Below are 11,546 nucleotides of genomic sequence, written 5' to 3' on the forward strand. Positions count from 1 at the left end.
AATGCCTAAAATAGTACCCGGTACATAATAAGCACTCAATAAATATATTTTTAATGAATACAATAGAAAAATAGGCAAAGGAAATGAATAGGCAATTGACAAAAATGGAAACAGTCAATAAACATGAAAAGGATTCAACCTCCCTAATAATCAAGAAAATGCAAATCAACTATAATTTAACTGCCATCTAATGGACAAAAATTAAAGACTGACAATACCAAGTGATAGCAAGGATGTGGAGCAACAGGAACACTCATATACTGCTGGTGGGAGTGAATTGGTGTAATCGCTTTAGGGAATAATTTCACAATAGTTAGTTGAAGATATGCAAAATTTACAACTGAGTGTTATAGGTTGAACTATGACCTCCCCAAATTCATATGTTGAAGTAATAATCCCCACTACCTCAAAATATGACCTTATATAAAAATAGGGTCATTGCAAATATAATTAGCTAAGATGAGGTCATTAGAGTGGGCCCTTGTCTAATAGGACTCATGTCCTTATTAAAAGGAAATATTTGGACACAGAGAAATGTACACAGGGAGAATGGCAAATGTAATGCAAAGATGAAGGCAAAGATAGGGATGATGCTTCTATAAGCCAACAATAAAGAGTGCTAGAAAATCACTAGAAGTTAGGGGAGAGGCAGGGATCAAATTCTCTTAGCCCTTAGAAGAAACCAACTCTGACTTGATCTCAGACTTCTAGCCTCCAGACAGAGCTAATACTTCTAATGATGTCTAAATCCCTGAGTGTGTGGTATTTTGTTACAGCAATCCTATAAACTAACGCTGAGTAATAGATTGATTTGATCATATGTTCCTCTCTTCTTTTAGGATAGCTGTCCCTAGAAATATGAGCCCATGGGGGTCATATTTTTTTCAACTTCCTATTTCCATTATGGGGGTCATAATCTTTCCAGCTCAGATTACTCAAGAATTAGGTTTCACCACAACTTCCTTCATAATCTCTCGCTTCTAGTATTTAAATCCTTCCCAATGACAATTCAGGACAGAGGAAATATATATTAACACAAATGCACGTATTAATGGCATTTTAAAAATAAGCAGGCATGTGTATGGATGTATCGACATACAAAAATACAAACTACTGAGCTGGAACAAACCATCTGATGCATCAATTTGCTCCTGCAATGGTGACATTTGTGTTTGGATACACTAGATTAGATTCGGGAAACGATATTAGGATTGAGAGGAAACATCCTTATTGTTCAAATCAGATAATGCTGAAATAATCACCGGAACTTAGATGAATGGAAGTTTATGAAGTCACAAAATTTATTCCCCGTCGCTTCAGATTCTAAGAATTTTTTGTCACTGTGGATGTGTTCTAGAATGTAGAATCATGTGATTATAAAAGATGCATGTGTTTTCATTTGTTGTAGCTTTGAGAGTTCAGGCTTCTGCCGTACCATATTTGCTACAGACACCACGGCTAGACAGACCTAGCTGATCCTGGCTAAGTTACTGCATAGCTAACCATTTCTATGTGGTGGTAAAATGCGTAGATTTTCTGAAGCAATCCCTTTGCAGAGGTGCAAAGCTATGTATGGCGGGGGCTTGATAGTGGTGTCCTGTGGATGGTGACAGTAGAATTGGCTACAAAGAAATCAACCTTGGCACCTGTGATATCAGAAAGGGATTTGGGAGTATCTTAATATGAGTAGCAAGGACATCAAATGCATGATACTCTCAGTTGGGAGAGAGTTCTCCCAGAAAGTAAGTGTTAGAATCCTCCTAAGGAAGGAGACAGATGTTAGGAAGTTCGGAAAACAAAATTAGAGCAGGCCAGGTGACTTAGAGCTAAAATCTGGATCTCATGTTTTACATAATATGCTGTGGAGGACCCCTCGCCTGTTCAATAAGGGAGGTCTTGTTTCCCCAAAATTAAGTAACTGGAAGAGTTAGGACTTCCTACACTGCTGCTTAATGACAGAGGCTCTTCTGTGGAGGCTGGATCTTACCAAAGTTAGATAGTGAAAGTGTCTCTCTAGAATCTAGGGCTCTGGAGCTATGCTCCCCAGCCAGTTACTTGAAGGAGGAATGAAACCAGACGGCTGGAAAAGAAGAAAGCATCTCAATGAGGGGCTTATTCCTGATAATCTAGAGGAGATAAGTATTACCTTGGCCAGTTTACTCTTAGTTTTTACGGTCAGGGAGCAGGGGTAAAAATAATGTCCCCTCAAGGAGTATTCTTTCCTCTCCCAGACTTGGCAAGAAAGAAAAATCATTTTTTTCAAGTTAGTTCTTAGAACAGACCGAAATATTAACATTTGAATTCTTTGGATATTACCCACCTCTTGTGCCTCCATTCATATCAGTCAAAACATTTTGGAATTTTTCCAGTCTTTGCTATCTACACTATGGATATTTGTAAAAAGTGTCTATAACTAGATAAGTTTTGATATGTTTTCTATATGATGGTTTTTAGAACCTCACTCTAAATTGGGCTATAATTCAGATAAAAGCCATTACCATGTTTTATCTTAGTGGTTGTCAGCTTCCAGTATTTGAGTTACCTGATGTGTGAAAATGGGGATATCTGACACTGCCACCCAGCATTGGGATAAGTTTAACATTGAGGTTAAACATAGGTATCTCTATTGAAAAACAGAACCTATGGAAGGATTGAGTATTAGAGATTTCTAGGGGCACCTGGGTGGTTCAGTCAGTTAAGCGTCTGGCTTCAGCTCAGGTCATGATCCTAGAGTCCTGGGATCAAGCCCCGCATCGGGTTCCCTGCTCCACAGGGAGCCTGCTTCTCCCTCTGCCTCTGCCTCCCTCCCTCTCTCTCTCTCTGTCTCTCATGAATAAATAAATAAAAACTTAAAAAAAAAAGATGTCTATCTACTTCACCCCTGCTAGTGGGGGGCATGTCCAGTACCACTTCTGTGCACTGAAAGCTGCTGCTCTCCACTTGAAAGCAAGCAAGAAAAAAAGTGCGGAATGTCAGGAATTTTTTAAGCAGGTGGAAACTATCTTATGAGATTAAAATAGCAAACATTTATTAACATAAATAATAATAATCATATACTAATAAAATGGTAATAAAACAATAATTATTTTAAAAATGAACACCTTGGGGCACCTGGGTGGCGCAGTCGTTAAGCGTCTACCTTCGGCTCAGGGCGTGATCCCAGCATTCTGGGATCAAGCCCCACATCAGGGTCCTCCACTAAGAGCCTGCTTCCCTCTCCCACTCCCCCTGCTTGTGTTCCCTCTCTCGCTGGCTGTCTGTCTCTGTCAAATAAATAAATAAAATCTTTTAAAAAAATTATAAATAAAAAAATTAAAATGAACACCGTAACAGAATTTAGAAATAAGATAATAAGATTTGTCATTTTATATCAATGAGACTAGTTAAAAATAGTTTCTACATTAATGATATCTTTTTGCCAGTTTCTTCTTTTTATTATATTTAATTTTATCTTATTTGAAAACCTGAGTGAATACTTTAATTGTGGAAACTTTTAATCTAAATGTCATGGTCAGGGATGCCTGAGTGGCTCAGTCAGTTAAGCGTCTGCCTTCAGCTCAGGACATGACCTCAGGGTCCTGGGATTGAGCTGTCAGGCTCCCTGCTCAGTGGGGAGTCTGCTTTTCTCTCTGCACCCCCTCACACCCCTGCACAGGCGCTCTCCCCCCGACCTGTCTCCCTCAAATAAATAAAAATTTCATGGTCAACCTAGCTTTAATTCCCAAGAGTTCCATTATTTGCAATATATAATACTATGCAATTTATAGTATGTAATATAAAATGTAGTAAAAAATAGTCTAAGGGACCTTCTTAATACATTCAGGCAACTTGCCTCTCTCCATTACAAAGTAACCCTGTAACATAGAGGTTTTAGATAATATCACAAACTGCCTCTTTGTTTTCCTTAGAAAGCCGTTATGACTTCATAAGCCATGCAGTCAGTCTCCAGGAGGTAGTGATAAAGAGACAAAAGTAAATGGCAGTCTTGGCAACCTTATACCATTAAGGGGATGAAGAACCTTTTTTTTTTTTCCAGATTTTCTGGCAATTTCACTTGGCAAAAATCATAATAAGCAGTACAACATAAAGGAGTTTGGTCTAAAATATCTCAGTACATATAGACAGCAAGAAACAAATCTAGTCCAGGAATGGCTAGGACCCAAAAAAGAGCCAATCTGCCACTTAAGAAGTCATTACTAAAAACAGTAAATAGCAGGATAAGGAGGGCTTGATTATATGCCCTTATTTGACCACTAGAACACTACTGGATGCATTGTTAATGGTTGGAGAATGTATGAGTCTGACTTAAGGGGCAGTGAAAGGAAGGAAGGATGGAAGGGGGATAGTTGAAATGTCGCTGTCAGCACTTGGGGGAGGGAGAGTAGCAGGGAAAAGGAACAGGCTGAAGAAAGGTGGATACTGTTAATAAAATTACAGCTGAACAAGAAGTAGAACCCGTACCCTACAGTAACTCAGGGCCAGTAAACACGGTGGAAAGGGGAAGCTAAATGGAATTCACATAAGAAAGAGGCGGCAGAAGAGGAGTGTGATGGAAATGTCTTACTAGGGGTAACTTAGACAAGTAGAAATTAGAAGCAAATAATGATTGCTGTTATTATGTCTTTGTCTAAGAAACACTGCATTATGATGAGATAGGATTAAATCTTTGTCAGCAATATGGAAAGCTTATAACTACCGCCGTTGTTACAGGCGGTAGCACTTTTCTTCAAACTACCTCACCATGCTCAAAGTCTCCGAGTGTCCCTTCCAAGAAAGCTGCCCGGACACTGCTCTAGTCAGCAGTCACGTGATGCCTTCTTGACTAGATAGTCTAGGCATGAGCAAGGAAAGCTGAATGTAGTAAGAAATTGATTTCCTATGTCCTTACTTAACTCCAGCAGGCAAAACCGCTCACCTCTAGTCCTAGGCTTGATCTCACCCACCTTGACAGATTATGGTCTGAGTGGATATTAGTTCTTCAAGCGACACACTGCAAGGGAGATACCAAGCAATTTCTCTAACCTTATTCTTAATTTGGATGAGTCAAGTGGGCTTATATATCTTTACTTTTCCAGCCCTGCCCATTTCCCATCCCCACTAGCATTTATATATATTCTTTTTTCTCATATGTATACCCCTCCCCTCTGGTCTTTTCTTCCAAATCATTGTGAACTGAAAAGGATTCTAAGCAGGAATATAGCTGTGCACTTTACCAGCTTTATGGCTTGGCCAGACCCTACAGCTTCACTGGTCCATCTGTGAAGCTCACAATGGTTGGATTAGGTCATCGTTTCCTGACAGGTGGTTCAAGAACCTCTAGCTGTTCAAGACTGCGTTCCAGGGCATTCGGGTCAATATACATTGTAATGGCATTTGTTTTGATTTCTATTTTTAAGGAATAAGAAACATCTTAAAATTTTTCCTATTAAAACAAGACTATCTGAAAGCTTCCAAGTGCACAGCAGGTGAATATGTGCTGTGCTTAGTGGAGGTCAGATGAGATTGGGAACAATTCATCGCACTTGCACATAGAAAACTTTGACAGTTTGACTGTTATTTAGAATTAAATTACTTTGAATTTTGGTCAGGATATTGACATTTATATAGTCAAGGTACAGAACACTTCCATTACCATAAGGATCTCTCACATTGCCTTTTTTTTTTTAACATGGGTCTTGAACTCATGACCCTGGACCCTGAGATTAAGACCTAAACTGAGATCAAGAGTCAGATGCTTGACCAACTGAGTCACCCAGGTGTCCCTCTCATGTTGCCTTTTTATTGCTACTCCATTTCCCTCTCATTCACTCCCCTTCTACCCCTGGCAACCGCCAGCCTGTTCTCCATCTCAAGAACGTTCTATAAATGAAATCACACAGTGTATAACCATTTGGGATTCTCTGTTTTCACTCAGAATAGTCTCTGGAGATTCATCCAGATTGTTAGATATATCAATAGCTTGTTCCTTTTTATTGCTGAGTAGTGTTCCATGGTATGGATGTATCACAGTTTAACCACTCACCTGTCAAAGGACAACTGCTACTGTGAACATTCATGGTCAGATTTTTGAGTGAACATACATTTTCATTTCTCTGGTATAACTATACAGGAATGCCATTGCTGGGTCTATTATAATTTCATGCGTAAGTGTTTAAGAAGCTATTAATCTGTTTTCCAGAGTGGCTGTATCATTTTACATTCCTACCAGAAATGCACAAATAATCAATTTTTCCAAATCCTTGCCAGCATTTAGTGTTGTCACTACTTAATTTTAATCAATCTGACTGGTGTAGAGTGATGTCTCATAGTGGTTGTAATTTCCATTTCCTAATGGCTTGTTGATGGGGAACATCTTTTCAGGTGTTTATTTGCCCTTTATATAGGGTCTTCTCACCAAAAATAAATAAATAAATAAAGGTAACTACGTGAGGTATGGGTGATGTATGAATTACCTTGATTGTGATAATCATTTTACAATATGTACGTATATCAGATCATTGCATCATACCCTTTAAATATATACAAAGTTGTCCATTATACCTCAGAAAAGTGAGCAAACTAAAACATCACCAACACACCACTAAATTTAGAAATAGTTTAGTTTCTGCTTCCTCTTCGTTAATTCTTTTTTTTTCCNTAACTACGTGAGGTATGGGTGATGTATGAATTACCTTGATTGTGATAATCATTTTACAATATGTACGTATATCAGATCATTGCATCATACCCTTTAAATATATACAAAGTTGTCCATTATACCTCAGAAAAGTGAGCAAACTAAAACATCACCAACACACCACTAAATTTAGAAATAGTTTAGTTTCTGCTTCCTCTTCGTTAATTTTGAGAGCAAAAAACTGATTTTTACTTCTTGTACTTTCCCACAGTGCTCTCTACAGAGCTAGTCATAAAGTAGGGAAACCTGACAAATAGACTTGAGTCAACTGACAGATTGTTAAAGCACTGAGGGAGTCATCAGAAATTAGAAGTGATGGAACAACTTGGATTTGAGAACCACAAACATTCTCTTTCTTTTTTACCACCAATATTCCGGTTTTATCGTATTTTAGACTTAAAAATCATGGAAGGAAAACACTGAAGAAGGTTCTGAAGACATGTTCAGAAGATCCTGCAATAGCTATTCTCTGTTCTTCACATGCATATTTTCCTCAACCTAAATGGCCTGAGGCTGTACTATTTAATGTTTATCTGTTTTTTTTAGTAATTTCTATTTATTCTAGCCATACATTCATACAGCGAGGCAGTTAATTCTTTAACCCGCTGTACTTTGTTCAAAAGAACTTGTATCAAATAATGTGTGTTTTTGTTTTTTTTTTGAAGAACGGAGTCATGTCTTATCCAGTAATGGGCAGTTTATGTCATGCTTAAGTACTTCTGGTCTCATTTTCCTTCACGGCACTCTTTATTTTTCTATTTCGGTTTCAGATACTTTACTGGATTCACATCCTACTCCCTTAACTTTCAGCTCCCTTGGGCTCTATTTATGACACAAATGGCAGAAAAATATAGAGAGAAAGGTAAGAATTCACCATGAATGTGTGAAATTTATCCTCTTCCTTAAGCATCAAGTTAGGCTCATTTACGTTTAATGATATAACAGATGTATTTGCTCTGATTTTTTTTAAAAAATACCTTTTTCTACGCGGTCAGCTTTTATTTTTTATGTAGTTCTTCACATATTTAGAAAAACATGTATTTTTTATTTAGTGGTTGACTTTATATTTAGATTATTACATAATTCTCTTGGTTTCCAATTTTTTAACAAGTTGCTGTTAGTTCCCTACTAGGAAAAAAATTGATGAAATAGTCGTGATCCTTCTTCCACCCACTACCCCCTGCCTCCCTCTGTTTTCTCTACCACTCAATTTTAGTAAAAAAATATTACTGTTCTCTGTGTTCGCCTTCATATGTTAAATATTTTTACACTTCCATGATATGGTACGTCAACTTTACTTTTTATCATTTTATTCCCAGCCACACCAACTGAGGCAGTCAATACTGCACTAACCTTCTTTGCCTTTCTGACCCGAATTTATGTTAGCTCTATCATTTCTATGTTGTCAGGGCATGTAACATCAACATTCTGTTCTGTAACTCTAATTCCTACATTGCTTTTATTACTAGTTCTACAGTAAATATTTTTTTCAATATTCCATGCTAATCCATACGTCATAGTTATCCCCGTCATTTAGTGTTCGGCTGAATTAATCCTCTAGCACTTTCTTTAAGAAGGTCTCATAGGAACAATATACAGTATTTTTTGAATCTTACAAGTGTAGCCTTGAATGACAGCGTGACCAGATATAAGATTATTGGCTCATGGTTTCTTCCCTGGAGGGTTATTAGGTGCTGCTTTGGAGAAATATTATGTCAGATTGCTATTCCCTTTATAATTTTTTTTTTACCCTAGCAACACAGCTTTCTTTATCTTTAAAATCCAGTAGCATTAGTAGATTATGCCTCTGTATTAACTTTTTAGGTCATTTTCCCCTGACGCACAGTACATCCTCTAGCTACTTAGACTTAAATCTTTTATTTCAGGAAGTTTTTATTTATGTCTTTCAATTCTTGTTTGCTTCTCTCTCTCTATTTTTAACTTCTTTCTTTAGAGTCTCTGTGCGTTTGTTGGACCCTGTTTTAAAGATATATAGATATATACTCTACTATCCTTTTTAATGCTTTTAAATTTGTCATTCTATTTTGTTTTCTTTTCTCATTTTTATCCCTTATATTTCACACTGTGTCCTCTTCAGGGTCTACCCGCCCCCCCGGAAAAGTCTTCCAAATTTGATCAAAAAAACTTGTTGGGTTTTTTTTCCCTTTCCGAATTTGGCCAGCTTTTTTTTTTTTACCTTCTGCTTTTCTATTTCCATTTGTTTACTTAGTTCTCACATTTCTACTTTGTAGTCTTTTCATTGATGAAATTGTATCATTGTCATTTCACTTAATGATAAAATAGATGACCATAATTTTTATCTACTCAATGGCAACACCTGTATGAGTGTAATTTATCTGTTGGAAAGTTCTGCTACTCTCATCCTTATCTTTCATTTACATCTACCCTATAAGACTCCAGTATTTATTAATCATTTTGAAATAAGTTGGATTTTCCTGGGCTGACTATGTTTGGGAAAGAACAGCGAGACTGCTTCCCACAGCTGTCACTCATCTATGTGGTTCTCGGTGTAGCTCCCTCCTGGTTCTCTGAACCCAACCAGATCCAGGAGAGTTTGTGCCACCACCTTCCTGTCTTTAGAGGCGCACAGATTTCTACAAAGGTAGTAACTTTCACGACAGAGCTCATTCTAAATGTGAGTGCTTCACCCTTAGAAAATGTATATGTGCTGTTGTTTCTAAGATCTCCTGCCACCAGCCTTCTCACTGTTCTGTACTTCTTTTTACATCCTCCTGCAAAGATTTATTTCTAATCTTTATGCTTTTAGCAACTTTTACTTTTTTGTGAAGTCTACTGATTATTTTAGTCTGGTTTTGCTGAGAATGATGTTTACATTTGTTTTGTGGTCATTCTCCTTATTACTTTTACATAATTTTCCAGAAAAAAAGAAAAGGATAACAAACTTATTTCCCATGTTCGAACCAGAAAACTTATTTTTATCTATTTTGATTGGAAAACTACCTTTTATTAATATCCTGTAAGATTACAATTGTAGTTGTAAAAAATAGCTATTGCATAACTAACTCATATGTAATTCACCAAATGAAGTCTCTGGGTTTGTTTTTTTGTTTTATGTTATTGGCTATTAAGCCGGGTTTTTACTTCACAGACCTATATGACTAATATTTTGAGCTTTGATGTATGGTTTTAATATGTCCTTGATAAAGTCCATTGTTTGATTTTCCCCATCTTTCTAGCATATTGAGATAATTTGGTATTTTGATAAGAACATGAGCACTTGTGTTCTATTATTTTCAGGGATGTGTTTCACTATTATTTCACTATGTATTTCACTAATGTATTTCACTATTTCACTATTATTCACTATTATATCATTAGCACTGTCACCCTTCTAGAACTAAGCACTATGTTTTACACTAAATAGTTCTATAAATGACCTGGTTTCCCTTAACAGCCTTTAGAAAACTTAAGACCCAATTTTTGGTTCATTTAAGAGGGGCGAACCTGTCATAATGATATGCACTTTTATTTTAGCTCCACTTCTTTATTCAGCTCCATTTTAATTGATGCAGTTTTGTCCTATTCTATTTATCCTCCTAAGTCAACTCTAATTCTTTTTGCAATGATTCTCTCCTTCCCAGGTTTTGAAAACACCCAAATTTGCTGCTCATAGCAATATAACTTAAAATGTTAATAAAGATGTGAAACTTCTTGAACAATACTGTCAAATCGACAGCAGCCTTTTATTGAGATTTTCTTTGGGGGTGGTTATTCCGTTTTGAACCCACTAACCTTTTCTTCATCCAAGTGTCTTCATCTCATCCCTAGGGTTCCTAGGTGAGTTTCTGTTGAAGGCCTTGTGGAAGTTATGACCTCTATTTACTAGCTAGTGTTCCTTGTGGAAAAAAATGCCAAGCATAGTACCTTACACAAAGAAATTATTTTTATAATATTGGACAAATAAAAGGATACATGAATGGTAAAATAAGGTTCAAATGATAAAAGTTATTCACAAGCCATACTGGATAATCTATTTCTGTCCTAACTGCTCATAGACTCCCTCCTTATATTTTACACAGGCTTAAAAAAAAAAATTCATCACAGCCTTTAGCCATCCAAAGTCTCCTGATGGCCTTTTTCATGCTCTGTCTTGTTCCAACTTTACCGGCAGTATTTCTGTGATCAGAACTGGGTGTTTTTCAGTCTCTAGGAAATAACTTGTCTTGACCTACATACCTGTTATTTTAATATTTTCTGTTCTCCTAAACTGTGAACATACCTCTCTTTCCTGCTTCTACTTTCCTTCTCTGTAAAGAATTGTTCTTTAAACAGTCATCTCTGTAGTTTTAGCACTTATTCATTCATTCATTCATGCATGCGTGCATGCACGTGAGCTCAGTTAATTTGAGGCCTTAGTTTTCCTAACATTATCTTTATATGTATCGCATTCTAGGGACATTGGCTGTCTTTTGTATATGCCATTTTAATATTAGAGCTCATGAGAGAGATTACGATGAACTACAGAAATTTCATTCAATGCCTCCCCTTTTCCTTTCTCGGCGAAACCTGTGTGTGCATGGTTAGAATTTTCTGTCCTGTAGTCCACCCTCCCTCTTGTAGATATTCAGGCAACTGTATCATTGCCATCAGTAAACTTTATCAAGTCTTATTTTTCATATTTCCTATCTGACATACCCGGTTTTTCCTAAAACAAATCTATGATAACACAGTTTGTATTCAAGATATTTTATATGCAAAGGTAAGAGAGAAGAAACAATATTAATAGTGTTATACAATATATAAAAATGGGGGTCATGTTTATTTTGCCAATTATATTTGAATACATTGATTCCGTTGTAATGTGTTTTCCTTAATAATTGCAAAGCTT

The sequence above is a fragment of the Ailuropoda melanoleuca genome, chromosome 1, assembly GCF_002007445.2.
Source record: "Ailuropoda melanoleuca isolate Jingjing chromosome 1, ASM200744v2, whole genome shotgun sequence".
Taxonomy (NCBI): Eukaryota; Metazoa; Chordata; class Mammalia; order Carnivora; family Ursidae; genus Ailuropoda; species Ailuropoda melanoleuca.